Source organism: Lytechinus pictus, unplaced genomic scaffold (genome assembly GCF_037042905.1).
Source record: "Lytechinus pictus isolate F3 Inbred unplaced genomic scaffold, Lp3.0 scaffold_20, whole genome shotgun sequence".
Taxonomy (NCBI): domain Eukaryota; kingdom Metazoa; phylum Echinodermata; class Echinoidea; order Temnopleuroida; family Toxopneustidae; genus Lytechinus; species Lytechinus pictus.
In genome coordinates this window covers 12,383,825-12,401,716 of record NW_026974141.1, presented here as the reverse complement: position 1 = coordinate 12,401,716, position 17,892 = coordinate 12,383,825, and positions in this window count along the sequence as shown.

Here is a 17,892-nt window from a genome sequence, read left to right as displayed (position 1 = left end):
AATTTGAAAGTGTGTTGGTCTAGTTCATAAAACTTGGACATGATAGTAATCAAGTATCACTGAACATCCTGTGCGAGTTTCAGGTCACATGATCAAGGTCAAAGGTCATGTAAGGTCAAAGAACTTTGGCCACGTTGGGGGTATTTGTTGAATTGCCATCATATCTCTATAAGTGTATTGGTCTAGTTCATAAAACGTGGAAATAAGAGTAACCAAGTATCACTAAACATCTTGTGCGAGTTATAGTAGTTTTCAAAATCAGCACTGCTGCTATATTGAATCGCGTGATGCAGGTGAGACGGCCAGAGGCATTCCACTTGTTTTTAATTTCTATTTTTTTTGTTTGGGAGGTAACTTATTATTTCATATTTCCTATTCGTGCTTTATCTTTAGATATGCTGCATCTCTCAGACCAAAATAACATGAGAAAATTATTTTGTTTATTTTGCCTCTTCAAACAAGGATGTCCCTCTTCCGAAATCATGCAGGTTAGAACTTTTATTTTTAGCCAATTTTTTTTTGCTATCATTTTTCAATCATATTCATGTTGTTTGTATAGCAACCGGTGAAAGTTCCGATCTGTGAGGATGAGAGGAAGGATGTCTTTATCCGAGAACGATAAAATCTTGGCTTTATTTTCCTTAACCTGTCTTGGACCATTCATATAGTCCCGTGAGAACAAGAACAATTTTTTAATGAAATGAATCTAAAGACGATCAGTCCATTTTAGTAGCTGTTTGATATTCATATTATATTACATGGTTAAGAATGGGATTTGAAACATTCCACGAGGGAGGGAAGTTTGCACGAATTGAAGATGAGTGCAATATTGGCCATCATGAGCTGAAGATTTCTGGTCTATCCCTTGGAAGAAAAGTCATACAGTGTAATTGCTGAAGCCGGGGTAATAGTATGCAGCGCTTCGAAACATTTGTATTAAGCGCTATATGAATGTTGCATATTATCATTATTATTACTATTATCTTGAATAATCATTACTTGTTAGACTGTGCAATAATATAGCACAATATTGCACAGTAAATTTAAGTATATATGCCTTTGGGAAATTTGTCAGATTTAGGCACATGGTGCAATACGCTCTGATATTGCACATGCAAATAATGCTGCATTTTTCATACACCACTAAAAAAATATATGATCATTAGGAATGTTTTGAGATTACAGGTTTATAGATATGCCTCAATACTTAGACTCCAGTTGCATGCATTAGTTGTTGCTATGTCTGGCAAGTGATAAGATGGTCACTCAAGAATGTGTAGGCCTCCTGGATTATAAAATTTTGATGTAGACCTAGGCCATGGCATACGTCTGCATTATTGTTTTCATAACTAAATTGATACATGGGTAATTAGAATTAGCCCAACTTTTGGATTAGCAGATCTTATCTTGATCTCACTATTATGTCTGAATACCTGACAAATTAGGGTCTTGGTGGTAGACTAGTAGCGGAATACTTTTAATTTAGTTTTGGTCTGATCACTCTAGACTATCAAACCAGGAAATAAGGGCTGTAAAAGTTTACTTCATGTGGTAACAAAACTTCCTAAATCTATGAATGAAATACCTATGATAATGCTTGAGTACCAACATATCAGGGTCTTGATGGTCGACTAGACGCTGAATGATTTAATTCAGGTCTGACCTTCGTAGACTATCAAACCAGGAAATAAGGGCTATAAAAGTTTGCTTGATTTGGAAACAAAACTTCCTAAATCTATGAATGAAAAACTTCCTGAGAAGATAATGCGGTTTTCTGATAACACTTGAATGTGCCAGACTTGATAATGATAAAACTTTATCTTAACTTTGGATTTTGGGGATCTCCAATCAGTAGTTGGGGGAGGAACTTGAAACCACCCAATGAAAGGGTTGTTTAGACCAGAAAAAACTCCTAAAACGTAATGTAGATTAACAATCTTTGGATAACTATTAAAAAAACAGTAAATTGATGAAACCCTAGACCGGAAGTATCAATTCCCTCTAAAACCTGTTAGGTAAAAAAGTCTTTAGATGATAACCATTAAAAAAACCCAATAAAATCATGAAAAACAAAAAGTCACATGATAACCATCGAAAATTGTCATTAAAAATTATAATTAAATAATGAAAAATATTAAAGAAACTTGCATACTTTTTTATTACAGCTACATGTATTACTTCACTAATGTATAAGAGACAATTAGATAAGAAAGGAACAAGACATGGTGTTTGATCAAATCTGGTGCTTCTACACCTTTCTGGAAACAGTTGTACAGTAAAAAGTACCAATGAGAATAGGACCTTCAGTTCAGTCTTTCTAATGCTAAATACCATAACCCCCTTCACAATATTACATTTGCTACTGGACAGGATAAGCATTTTGTACAATAGCTGTATAAATTATTTTATTAGTCTGAAAGTGGGGATGGAATGGGAAATTCTTGGTAGGTGGACCCTAATTAGATTACATAAAATAGAGTTAGATTTATGTACTTATAAGCCTGTAAAGTGTTTTAAGGTCATGAATTTGTACAGTTATAAATGTGATTTTTTTTTTTTGGGGGGGGGGTAAAAAGATGGCATAATTTTTTCAGCCTTTGTCCGAGTTCATCCCAGGGGCCCCATCTTACAAAGACTTACAATAGACTCAAATCGGACTCAAATTGCGATAGATCTAAATATGTGTAGTTAAGGGATAGGACTTTTAGATCAATCTCAACTCGAGTTTCATTTGAATCTATCGTAACTATTTGTAAGAAGTGACCCAGGACTATTGAACTGTCTGTGTGGCTAAACTTTGAGGGTGACCCAACAATCTGACTGTCTTTGCCACCGCAACCAGCACCATTAGCTACACTATAACTACAACTGCCTTAGCTACAACCATTATAACCACTACCATCACCACCACCACCACCATTTACTACCATCACCATTACTGTCACCACCACCATCATTTCCACCACCACTGCCACAATTAACACCAGCCACCATCATTTACTACCATCACCATTACTGTCACCACCACCATCATTTTCATCATCACCACCACCACAATTGCCACCAGTTATCACCACCACCACTACCACCAGTTACTACCACTCCCATCACCATGGCCATCACCATCTGTCACAAACCACCAGCAACCGCCAGTTACTACCATCACCATTACTGTCACCACCATCAAATCCTCCAAATCACCACTATCACCACCACAATTGACAACCACAATAACCACCCGCCATCACCACCACTGCCATCATCATCACCATAGTTATCACCATTACGTCCAGTTACTACCACTACCATCACTAATATACCACCATCATCCCTCACTAACCACCAGCTACCACCACCTTTATACTGTCACCACTGTATCACCACCAAAGTAACCACTTGCCACCACCAATGCCACCGTCATCACCAGCACAATTGCCACCATTTACCACTTCCACCACTACCGACACCATAAGCACCACCACCACAAGCTACAGAAGACGTGAAATAACTTTTTTCCCAATGTTCTTGAATTAATTTTTAAAGGGAAATTCACCCTGGTAAGAAGTTTTTTAATGAAATACCAGAAAAAAAATTTAAATGTTGGTTTGAGGAAAATCTGTTTGAGATTAAGAAAGTTATTCAGAATTTTAAGTTTTTGATTTGTGACATCATACATGAGCAGCTGCCCCATATGTTATGCAATATAAAATGCAAAAATTTCAATGTTTTAATGGTTCATGATGACTAATTTTGTTCTTTCAAGAGCGTGTGAAATAATTTGTCTGTTGATACAATGAAACCCATTTTCAATTTTTTGAGAAAATGACATTTTATTTATGTTTTGAAATTCATGATACATGGGAAGCTGATCACATATGACATCACAAATCAAAATATTAAAATTCTAATAACTGTTTAATCTTTGATGGATTTTCCTCAAACCTTCATCAGTAAATTTTATTATATTATTATTTTTCTCCTATTTTTACAATAAACTTTTATGTCAGGGTGAAAAATCCCCTTGAAAAGGTTTAGTATAAAGAATGAAGAAATATTTGGGGCAAGAATTTGTCATTTCTCGTTTATCGCTGACCATGAACCATTCATTGCTAATGGTCCGTTGAAAGTAGGAGACCTTCTTGAAGACTGGGAGCATTAAAGGTAGAATCCACCGAAATGATGGTTAAATTGAATCATTTAGTGTTGGTAGGTCATTTTTTAACAAGTAAATTGGGAGGGGGATGCATTTCATCACCATTTTTCATCCAACATTTCCTTGATTTTGATTGGCTAAGAAGCAATAGGCGGTGCTGCACCAGCCCGAGTTTGCTCAATCTCGAGATTCAACAAACCCCATCTCCACCAGCGCAAGAAGAGCAAATCGTGCTCGAGTGAGGCGTTGATGCATTACGGTCTGACGCCGAGGATAAATAATCCCGAGTTGAATCTCGAGTCCATCTTCACTTGCAAATTAGCGGGATAATTCGTAGATAGCGTGCTATTTTGCAAATTATCCTAAGTTGACTTAGGATTGCAATCTCGTGATTAATCCAGCGAAATATCACGATGATTGCGTCTCCATTACAAATAATCTCGAGATTGTATAGATTGGGATAATTTGCCAGATCAGAAATAGCGCGATTATTTGAAAACACGATCTGGCTAGTGCAGTGTTTTTCAGAAAAAAATAGAGTTTATTGGATAACATGTCTGGGCTCCCCATGTAAATATTCTAATCATTTTTTTTGGTAGTTTTCCAGGGCTCTTGGGGCACTTTGGGGAGCAAGTTAGCCCCCAGCCCCTATGTAATGTTTTCCCATGATTTGTCACTGAGCTCATAAGTATGGGAACTTCATCTGATTGAGGCAGGTGCGAAGGTATGCAATGAATTATTTTTTTATATGAGGAGGTGTGAAAGCATCTAAAGGATGAACTTGATGTTGAAGAAATATGCAGTTCTCGTGGAGATTCCATAAGTCAACTCTGCAGTCAAGTCAAAAGGGTTTCCGCAAACTCCATGGTCAAATCGACTGGTAGTGACACTATGATGGAGTGGTCAGATAAAAAGTTTTTGTTGGGGTCAGGGGTGGATGTCCTATTTACACTAATCCCAAACCATATGTAATGGTCACTGGATATGACCAATAAACCCAAAGGCATCAGCTGGAGGACACTCTAAAAGAATGTTTTGTTTTCCGCTGCAAAGATGGAGTAACCAGGGACATGCAAAATACCTGAGCTGAAATGATAATTGTGGTAGGTACATTTTAGTCTGCTGTGCAAACCCTTCACTTGAGTAAAGGGTCTAAATTGCAGCCTATTCATGCCTTGTGTACTGAAGGCCTGAATTGAAACACCATGCAAGTATTGTATGTGCTAGTCTTTGCGTGGAGGCACACTTGTTGATCAAAGTTTCAATCAGGGTCTGTGCCTGCAGACTAGGAAAATTTGGCTTTGGATATAGCTTTATGTTTTTGTTGGATTTAAAGCTAAAGGACTGCAGGCTTGCAGCAAACCAAGATTTTCAGAAGAAAGTCTTTATAATCAAGGTTAATTATCACCATATTTTTAAATGAACTTTGTGAAATCAAAGCTGAAAACTGATCACATTGAAGATAGCCAACACAGATAACCTCATGTGGGACAGCGATCAGCATATTATTCTTATTGCTTGGAGCTGAAATTTTAAGCTTGTTTTGCTAGTGTTTCAGTAATTAGTTATGCACTTTCTTCCAGATACCTTTAATTGGTACATATTTTGTCTTATTCATGCAAACAGATACATTTGGTTGGATTCTTATTGAACTCATTTTGATACTCTTTCCACAACTTGTATTTCTCTTTAAAGTCCTCTCTTTTGGACCTGGTATTGATGGTTAATGCCCAGCCAAAGGTCACGAGCTACGTGTACATGAATTAATGAATTAATCTTCAGCTGAAAAAATGATTGGGTACTAGTTATGCCAAGCAAAATTAAGAATATTCTTGTAACTTTGTCGACAAAAAAAGGGGCCACGCTATCCCCCTAGTCTGCAGGCACAGACCCTGATTGAAACTTTGATCAACAAGTGTGTCTCCACGCAAAGACTAGCACATACAAAACTTGATGTTTGCCTTCAGAACACAAGGCATGAGTAGGCTGCAATTCAGACCCTTTACTCGAGTGAAGGGTTTGCACAGCAGACTACCATCCCCCTTCCCATCAACCACAAGACACCTGTTATGTAGTACTTTGATGCAGGAAACTAAATCTTAAATTCCAGTGTCTTTCTTCAAGATGTTCAGCCCCCCTTTATTAGTCTCCCATGGGAACTGTGTGATATTGTAGTTTGATGTTATAGTACACTTCCATTTTTCATCACCATTGGACCAAAGTTTGGCTGCGTTCATACCCGGTCTTCGAAAGAGGATTTCACGATGAAAACAAAAAGGTTTTCTGGAATAAAGGTATAATTAGTGTACCGTATGCGAAGAGGAGGAGGTCGAATAAAGTTGAATGAATAGGCCTACTCTAAAAGTTTTAAGTATAAGAATTTTTTTTTTCTGTCACTCAACAATTGGAAACATGATACGAAAGCGAGTGTGTCTTTATGTCTGCTCAGTATGAAAAATCTTCCTTTTACTATTTTACTGATTTTATTTAGATTTTTCTAAATTTTATTTCATATATTCATTATTCATTTTGTTTTATTTCTTCTCTTTGTTGTTTCTTTTTTGTTGGGGGATGGGGGACATTTATGTATGCTCATAATAAGCATTCTTTTGCACCTATGAAAACTCATCTGTTATACATGTAAAAACTCTCCTGTGGCTGTGCTTAAAAAAAATGCCTGTTACAATTTAGATGTCCATTTCCACGTTCTGTGGCAAGTATGAATGCAGTCTTGCCTCTGCATTCCTGCCGATTATCGGACTTCTCATCTGCTGCACCGCTGGACCAGACCAGCGCAGGACTTGGTTGAAGATTGACCCTGAAAGGGATCCCATCTTCCCCTGTACTTTCAAGGTGGTTGCGGTCAGTCCCCCTTGGCCACGCCCACTTTGGCCTGGATAGACTCGGACATCAGGGTTTCATGCTAACAGAAGAAAAAAAATTAGCAAGAGGAAGGGGATCTACCTCACTTTTATTTATTCACTTGTTATCTTTTTGGGAGGTCCAAAGAACATGAGAATAAGGAACATACAAGACCTTAGTTGTGAAATTAAAATTTGCAAGGGGATCTACATCAATTTTGGTGTTTTTTTTTTTTTTTTTTTTTTTTTTTTTGGGGGGGGGGGGGTTAGGGATCAGTTGGATCTAATTAGGAGGGAAGAAAGGAACATGATCATTAGCGGGTACATTAAAATTTAAAGGGGGATCAAATGAATGGGAGTCCAAAGAGCAAGAGAATAAGGAACATACAAGACCTTAGTCATTGGGGGTACATCAAAATCTGCAGGAGGGATATACATCAATTTTGGTGGGTTTTTTTTGGGGGGGGGTAGGGGTCAGTTGGGTCTAAGAAGCAAGGGGGAAAGGAATAGGGTCGTAGGTGGTTCATTAAGTGGTGGTTCATAGGGTCGTAGGTGGAGCGTTGTGGCCCAGTGGATTAGTCTTCGGACTTTGAAACAGAGGGTCGTGGGTTCAAATCCCAGCCATGGCGTAATTTCCTTCAGCAAGAAACTGATCCACATTGTGCTGCACTCAACCCAGGTGAGGTAAATGGGTACCGGTAGGAAGTAATTCCTTAAAAAGCTGTGTGCGCTATGAACGCCTAGCTTAGCCGGGTAATATAGGAGCGCCTTGAACACCTAACAAGGTGGATATGTGCGCAATATAAATACCCTATATTATTAAAATATTAAAGGGGTGGGGACAGGGGTCAATGGGGGTCTAAGGAGCAAAGAAAATGGAACACACAAGACCTTTGTCAGCAGTGGTATATTACAATCTGCAGAGGGGGGGGTATATTAAAATATGCAAGGGTCTTTTTTTTTTGGGGGGGGGGGTCAAGGGTGGTTTTAGGGGCAGGAGAGAAGCGAACATACAAGACCTTTGTCAGCATTGGTACATTACAATCTGCAGGGGGGTCTACCTCATTTTTTTTTTTTTGGGGGGGGTCAATGGGGTCACTAGGAGCATAAGAAAAGGGAACATACAATATGTTAATATTCATTATTGGTGCATTATAGAGGGGGGATCTACTTCAAAAGATTTTGAAGGGAGCAGGCAGGTTGGGGGGGGGTTCAATTGGGGCACAGGAGCAGGAAACAACGGAGCAGCATATTGAAATACAGTGTCCGAGAAAAGACTAGTAATTGTCTTCAACCAATATTTAGTTTCTCATCGGCCACTATCCCATTCCTGACCCCCAATATTTTCATTCCTAAGCTGTTCCATGCCCCTGACCCAAAATAAGTGTCCTCAAATATTTTAAAGGAAAAATCTATTTTTGAGGAGAAACGGGTATAACGTTAGATTTGAAGATAATACATCGTTATTTGATCATGTTTTTATATCCTTTAAGTCTTGATTATTGGAACTCTTTTTTTTCCAACACTGATTTAAATGTACTCTATCAGGTCACATGTTATCAAATTTCTTGGACTAGAATCACAAATGAAATATGCAATTAACAATATTTGATTTTTTATTGATTTGATAGGAAATGTGTGAGGAAATCATAATAATATGCAATAAGGCATCTAACAAATGGTGCATATATGTCATTGGCTAATAATTCCTTGATTGAACAGTCCAGTTCATAGATTCAGCCTTCAATTAACTCACAAATCCACATCTTCTGATCATAAGTTAGAAGCCTTGTAATATTGCTATTTCATGTTCGACTTTGACACACTTTTCATAATTTCTTTCACCTCTATTCATTCATTTTTCACAAAACAGTTATATGCACAATTTAGTGACATGCAAATGAGAAAGCCGATGATGTCCCTCGCTCACTATTTCTTTTGTTTTTTTATTATTTTAATTATTTCATTTTTTACAGATGTGACAATAAGGACCAACTTGAGTGAACCATAAAAAGTTAAAACAATGCTAATTCTACATATTCAGGGAGGAACAAACTTTGTTTCACTGGACAATGAGGAGAAAATTAGAATATTTCATATAATAAAATACAAATGAAATAGTGAGTGGATGACGTCATCAGTCACCTCATTTGCATACCAACCAGGATGTGTATATCTGTTTTGTGAAATTAAGTGAAACTTCAAAATATTATAACTTTCTTATTTTACATCCGATTTTGATGAAATTTTCAGCGTTATACTTGTTTGATTTTTCTCTATTGATTGAAATCAACATTATTCTGGGGTGGACTTGACCTTTAATGGACACCAATTCTTTCTCAGGACAGATTTTCTTCCACCGAGCAAACTGACCTTACTAGTTCTTTTGTATTTACTTATTCTCTTAGGTAATGATGACAAAATTCCACTTCCTTTTCGAGATATTTTCTGTTTGATTAGATTGATACCATAGTAATAAAATAATAATTTGGCAGACAAGTCAAATGTTTGAAGAAGGTCGGTTGAAGGTTAACAAAAGGTCAAGTTCTTGTAATATTGAAGGTATATGTTTTCCTCATCTTCTATTCTCTTCTTATATATTTAGATCTAGGACTGCACTTTGAATAAAATATATTAGTATACCTCCCTTTTTCTTTATATGAAAAATAATATTGGTTGGTGCCCTATTTTGCTTTATAAATTAATCAGTTTGATGAGCTTGAATCTGGGGTTGTCATGTTTTCAAGCCATTCACTGTAAAAATGCTGTTTGAAATTTTAAGCATGTTGTTTAAGCCCATCACTCTAACAACTATTGTTTAAACTTTTTAAACAACTGTTTGAATTTTTAAAGCAAGTTGTTTAAAAAGTTTAAACAATTTCAAAAAAATTAGAATAACATGTTGTGTGATATTTTTGTTTTACTGCGTATGCTTATGATGACAATCCTCCTCTTGAAAATTTTGAATGTTACAATAATTTGGTAGTAGATCGTTTTTGTTTGGAATTATATATTTTATTCAGTACAGTTTATGTATGATTCATGCCAAAAGCATTCATTAACATTATGTTTGGTTTGTTGTGAAAAAATGTATTATATGAAATATATAAATGCAGAAGGAAACAGTTAATCAATTCAAGTCAAATTTTGCCTGTTTGAATATGCTACCAGACAGAAGCAAGAAACAAGAAATTATATACTTTCATGAAATCCAAGGCCTTTTTATACTCTGCTTGATTAAAAAAAATAATGATATAAATAATAATATAAAATAATAATATGAAATAATAATAATGATATAAATAAATAAATATATTTATAAATAATATAAATAAATAAATGATAATAATGATATAAAATAATAATAATATGAAATAATATTAAAAATTAATATACTTTCATGAAATCCAAGGCCTATTTTCATGAAACCGTTTCATACTCTGCTTAATTTGCCACAATTCACAGTTTGCTGATAACTAGATTTAATATAAGAATATTGTGCATTTTCCATTTTTATAAGTATATTGTGCATTTTCCCAATGGGGCGTTTTGGCGTGCACCTGTAATCCAAGCTGTGGGGAAGTTACAAATTGATGCAGAGGTTCGAGCCCTGGTCACGTCTTTCGGATGGTGACGTTAAAGGTCGGTCCCAGACGTAAATAATCATATCTGATTGATACACGTCTGACAAAACTCAAATACACACACACACACACACCATACATGAGAAAGCCTTTGTATTATATTTCTTAATTACAAGCATATCATATTTCTTAATTATGAGATAGATAGACAAATAGCAAATTTTTAGATTATTATAGACATTAAGATAATATTACTGATAGTTTTCCAGGTAATTGATAATTTATCTCAAGTGCATTTTTCTCATAATGTAATCTTCTAGAGTTCCTCTGTTAAACAGAAGATAAGAGCTCCCCCTGCTGCCCAAGATTGGGAACACTGGATTCTTGACCATCATGGCATTAGCTTGACCTTGATATTTGACCTTTCAGTGTGACCCCTGACCTTCAGTGATGACTTATGAAACACTAACCTTCATTATTAGAATGCATGATACAATATAAAATTTTCTCTCTGGAAGCGATGCTTGTGAGTCTCAATCCTTAAAGGGATGGTCCAGGCTGGAGATATTTATATCTCAATAAATAGAGTAAAATTCACAGAGCAAATTGCCGAAAATTTGATCAAAATCGGATCACAAATAAAAAGGTTATTGAATTTTTAAGATTTGCATTATTCCGGTGAGGCATGTCTTTTATGAATATTCATTAGGTGGGCTGATAATGTCATATCCCCATGTGTTCTTTTGTATTTTATTATATGAAATAAGGTTTATTCAAATCTTTTCTACTTCGAACTAAAACAATTGGATTGACAACTGATTAAGTTAAGTGCATTAGTTATTTATTGCCACAACTTATTTTATCATAATGGATACACATCATTTACATGTGTATGAAAAAATGAAGCATTTATGATTTCCTGTAATAACATAAGAAAAAGGAAAGTGGGGATGTGACATCATCAGCCCACCTAATGAATATTCATGACGATGTGCATATCACTGTTTTCACAAAATATTAATAAACTTTAAAATTCAATAACTTTGTTATTTGTTATCCGATATTGATGAAATTTTCAGCATTTTGCTCTGTGAATTTTACTCTATTTATTTAGATATAAATATTTTTAGCCCGTACCATCCCTTTAAGGATTTAAAAAAAATGTTTGGTTTTCTTTTCTATCTGTCTGGGAATTTAGATTATGAATGTGAAAAAAAGAGGATGTGAAAGTTCTAAGCAGAGGAAATTGAAGGTTTTTGTCAATGTAAGATGAAAAATGATTCTGAAGAATTTGAGGAATCACTGAGAAGAGGATGTTGCAAAGACATTGCTATTCTACTAATGTTTGCAGACTCCTATTGCCAGTCTATATGTACATTCCTTCTCTATATCATTAGGTTCATTCAGACTGACTCAATTTCAATTTTCTTCAACCTTAAGAATAATAATGCAAAAAAAAATCATGCAGTGTACATATGCAATAGATAATATAAAAATATGGCTAGGATCATAAAAAACATATAACTTGTAGAGAATGGCCCAAAAAAGACAATAGTAACAAAATAACCAACATCAAAATGTAATTTTTAAAAAAAGGGGCAAACTTCATCTTCAGACATATACACGATCATACACACACACTCACACACATAAACCCTGACCATGTTATAGATTTTCCATTAAATAGGCCCTACATAGTTTTTTAAAATTGGATATGGTTGAGCAATCTGTAAGATTCCACTTTTTTTTTTATATACTTTCAAAGATATTTTATCTTCAATGTGTAAGTTTGACATCCACAATAAATTGCATACAGGGAAGTACTGAGCTTGAGAGACATTTCATTATTAGTGTGAAATGTGAATTCCTAGCAATGCAAGGGACCGTATTTCATGGAAGTTGTCAGTACCGACAAGTTGTCATTATCGGTAGTTACCATAGTAAGAGTCAGACACCTGTGCTTCTCAGCCAATCACAACTCAGGAAACAAATGTTTATTCAATAATCCCCAGAAAAAAAGATAGAGGAAGAAAGGGGGTGCGGCAGTCAGAGTACCATAACGAAATACAATCTCATTGTTAATATACCAGTTATGCAAACAATCTCAAAATGAGTTTGAACAGAATGCAATGAAACTGACCAATCAAGTGTTTGAATGTATAAATGAAAAAAAATATGTGCCAAATGGCTGTGGAATAAAATTGTGTAATTGCTGAGAAATTAGTAAAATAAGCACGGAATCCATCAAATTTCAGGTATTTTTCGAAGCAATATTAGTACACTGTCCCACATATGCTTTTCTGTATTAGTGATCATCAGAATTATCGATTTCGAGCTAAGATTTTGTGATTTTACAAAGATAAGTTTACATTCATGTACCAGATCTAGATGTATGAAAATATTTTGACAATTAACCTTGATTTAAAAGACTTTCTCACGAAATGATTGTTTGCTTCACCGAAACTGTCTGTAACCTTTGATATTAATATGAATTTGATCTTTGTTCCCTTCTTGAAGACAGATTATTATCATTCATGGAATTATGGGATTTCCATAAAATTGGAATTCCCCAGAATTCTTAATCTATTGTACTACTTGACTTCATTCCGTGATAAGCAAAATATTAGTTTTTGTGACATGCAGCCAAAATCTAGTGGGGCTTTTCAAGAAACCTACAATTGATTAAAAGTCTGTAAATTAATTGCAAATTTGCAATTAATAGCCAGTCCGCTTCTTCCATCAACAAAAAGTAAATTGATTTGCTTCAGTTACAATAGATCTATCAATTGTGAATTTGCAACTGATTGTGAAAATTTCCTTGCGTCACTCCTAAGACTGGAAATTAGATTTTGGCAAGGGTTCTTGTTTGGGTATCGATGTGCGGCAACTGCCATTTTTTTTCAATCGAAATTGTCTTACTAATTAAAAATTGTCACAAAGTTCCACCCCAAACATGTGCCCGACCCTTCATTTCAGTTTCATTTTGGCCATGCAGCTTCAATGTTTTTGCCAGCGGACTGGCTCTTAAGTCATGTTTGCATTTGCTACAATCATTGTATGATTGACTAGTCTTCATATAACACCTAGGCTGCGTTTATGCGACCTCAAGCCAGAATCACGATTTGAATGATGATCTGAATCATGATTCAAAACACAAACATGAATCACAATACCACAAAATCAGCGTTTAGACGACCTTCATTCTAACGCTGTTTCTCCTCTGATTCGGGCCGATCAAGTGCGCATCACAGTGCGCAGACCCAAGAAGTATAGGTCAAATTTTCGCACGTGTCTCGGCTCTCGAAAAATCAATCTTTCGCTTCCAATATTCAGTCTATTATACCTCATTTTGTTTACTTTATTTATCTTGCAGTTTATCGAAAATGGAGTTCAAAGTGAATTTCAGCGTAATCCAATTTAATATTGACATTGTAAACTCAACAACTGAGATCATTGTCTGTCCATTTAGTTAATTTACTAGAACTTGCAGTTAAAGCCATGACAAAAAAAAAAAAACAGTGGACGATGTGATAACCAACACAGAAATGCATGCGTAGCACATAATAGCACATGCCTTGAGCTTGGCAAGAGTCAAACAGGAAGCAGCCAAACACAGTGACATCATAGAATCATGATTCAAATCACGATTGTGTTTATACGACCTTTTTCGCTCGTGATTCTACAGAAACTTCTTCCCAAACGCCCCTTTTTCCGTGTTTCATGTTTGTGATTTGAAAGACGTTTATTTTCACTTCTGACTAAACGTAATCGTGATTCTGCAGAATCATGATTTGAATCATGATTCAGATCATGATTCTAGGGTAAAAAAGTGGCGGATAAACGCACCCTAAACGTAATCGTGATTCTGCAGAATCATGATTTGAATCATGATTCAGATCATGATTCTAGGGTAAAAGAGTGGCGGATAAACGGACCCTAAACGTAATCGTGATTCTGCAGAATCATGATTTGAATCATGTTTCTAGGGTAAAAAAGTGGCGCATGAACGCACCCCTAGATAGATCATTGCCATTTGATTGGTTGTTTGATGTCAATCATTCAGTCCTATTGAAACGATATAATCGTCCGTGTAATTTTGGATAAATTCATCATGCAATTTTTGGTCCATACGATTTTGTCCATTGCACGAGACCACCAGTGCTACACACGTACAAACACTTGCGTGTGTAGTCTGCGTGCTATAGGTATGCAACAATCAACGGACGGCGTTCGCAATGAATGCACTTTTGCATTCAAATCTATGAATTTCAAGTAACAAGGAGCTGCCAAGCTCCTTGGTAACAAGCATCTAGTTTTAGGTGTCATATAAAAAAGTACTAAATGTTCTTTTCATTGATGAAATGGATGGAATACTTATTTGGTGAAAGATGAAATGGATCATTTCATCTTTCACCTCATGAAGTATTTTGTCCATTGTACTCATAAACGTTCATTATTCGTATAATGATTTTTGATTGTATCGGAATAATTTTCCTGGTATCGCATCGCAATTTGCTCCACATTTTTGAAAGACTGCTATGCATCAAGTCTTTGTATAGCATATTTTTACATAGGACTGTACATAGTTGAGAGCTTTTCTCTTATGACCAAAAATGCTATTCAAATTTGTAAAGCAAAATTATTCCCTGTGTATCATATTTATGTTACAAAAACGTCTTATGAAATGCACCCCGCTCCCCCCCCCCCCGCCCTTCAGGTTCAGTGGTTGCATGCATCTTATCATATCATTCCAGGTATTTGGTTAATGTCAGTTTTTCATTGTTCATATCCTTCCTGTTCAAACATATCAAATTTGCTTGTCCACCCACTGGTATAACTAATGAGATTTATACCGGCTCAATATAAACTTTCATTTTCATTTTAGGATAGAATTCGGAAAGAGATAAAAAGGTTTTCTGATATGTGTTATAAATCTTATCTTTATTTACATTTTTGAACAAACTCTTTGACTTAACTTGAAGTTATCTTTACATCATATTGGTTTGTGTTAAACAGTATTAGGGGGGCGGTTGTGGTCGACGGCACTGATTAAAGATAAATAGTTATGACCCAAATACAGAAAAGTGCATTGACCTATTTTAAGACACTATCTAAATGGGTTGATATATGGTAAGGGAAAATAAAAAAACTTCAGGCATGCTCACTATTCAACAGAGGGTGTTAATCTGTTACCCATTTAAACTCCTGGATTGAGAGCGGCAAATGCAGAATTATGTTGTTATACAATGTGAATGTTGCATTATGAGGAAATATTTGAGCCCCATTATTTAACTATTATGATACACATTCAATCTCATGGGTGGAGAGTGGCAAATCCATAATTACGATGTACTTCCATGTGAATGTTGCATTATGAGGAAATATTTGAGCCTCATTATTTAACTATTATGATACGCATTCGATCTCATGGGTGGAGAGCGGCAAATCCATAATTACGATGTACTTCCATGTGATTGTTGCATTATGAGGAAATATTTGAGCCTCATTATTTAACTATTATGATAAACATACGATCTCATGGGTGGAGAGCGGCAAATCCATAATTTATTCTTCCATGTGAATGTTTTATTATCGGGAAAGATTTGAGAGTTACTATCATGGTAACTTTGACATCCACTGGTAACTTCAACAAAATCCTTGATTTTGATTGGCTATTGAGCACCGTTACCATGGTAGGTAGTAATAGCAAAGTTGCAATTTTTGTTACTTATGTAAATGCAAAGATGCCCACATCTCTCCCTAATAATACAACAGTACACATGGAAGTCAAATATGATTCTAAATTTGCCGCTCTCCACCCGGGAGATTGAACGGATACAAGATCGATAGTCTCCAGTGCTGTTTCTTGGGATTTCACTGCTCTGGGACCATTGCCCATCTCTCTCCCTCCTAATAATGCAACAGTACATAGAAGTCAGATATGATTCTAAATTTGCCGCTCTCCACCCGGGAGATTGAACGGATACAAGATCGATAGTCTCCAATGCTGTTTCTTGTGATTCCACCGCTCTGGGACCATTGCCCATCTCTCTCCCTCCTAATGATGCAACAGTACATCGAAGTCAGATATGATTCTAAATTTGCCGCTCTCCACCCGGGAGATTGAACGGATACAAGATCGATAGTCTCCAATGCTGTTTCTTAATAATAATAATAATAATGGATATTTAGAGGCGCTAAAAACAAAAAGTACCATAGCGCGTACAATGTATGAATAATTTCTTGTGACTCCTTCGCTCTGAGAGCATATTGCATCTTGACGATTACTCCTTTAACTCTCATCGAGGGGTCCTTCTACCAAGTACCATGGACATGTGACCTCTGGTTTCCCCCTGACTCTGTGTTGCATATTTCAGCCATGAGATCATGACAATTCCAATTTGTCCTGAAAAAAATCTCTCTTTTGAAGTCTTTCTCTCCCAGAAATTTTCCCATGCACTGATTCCACTTGCAGGCTTTGCGGGGCCTCAGAGGTCTGCGTCTAGACATCTTTAACCTTTGCTCCGAGGATGCCCTGCCTAGGATTCCTTGAGGAATGTGGGAGAGGAACAGGGGGGTAAGGATGCCCCCCTCTCGTTTGAAGCTGTCAGAAATATGATTTGCCGATTTTGTAGTATAGGTGTATTGATTGAAAGCTGATAGACTGTATTTCAAACTCGACCATTGCCATCACCATGCAGCGCCACCACCAACATCACCAGCACTTCTTCCATCACCACCACCACCACGACAACAACAAACACCACAACTACCACTATAACCAACACTACAACTACCACCACAACCAACACCTCCAAAGTATAATTCAGTAACACAACAATGCACCATAGCAGTATGTACATCATCACCACCACCAATGATGTCAAAATTGTTATCCTCATCATCCCCCTCCTCCTCCACCTCATCATTGGCATCATCAGTAGCATCATCATCATCACTATCATCATCATCACCATCATCATTATCATCATCATCATTATCATCATCATCACCATCAACACCATCATCACCATCATCACCACCATCATCATCATCATCGTCATCATCATTATCACTATCATCATCAACGTCATCATTATCATCAACATCATCATCATAGATATATATTATTACCCCGATCAGATGCTGGCTTACCCACACACAATGTTTTCACTTTCTCCACTCCTTGGGGAACATTAATCTTCCTTCACCATCTTTACTATGATCATGGACCTAGTAGGTCCATGTTATGATCTGTGTCATAATAGACCCTAAGGTAGCCTTCAGTTTGTAT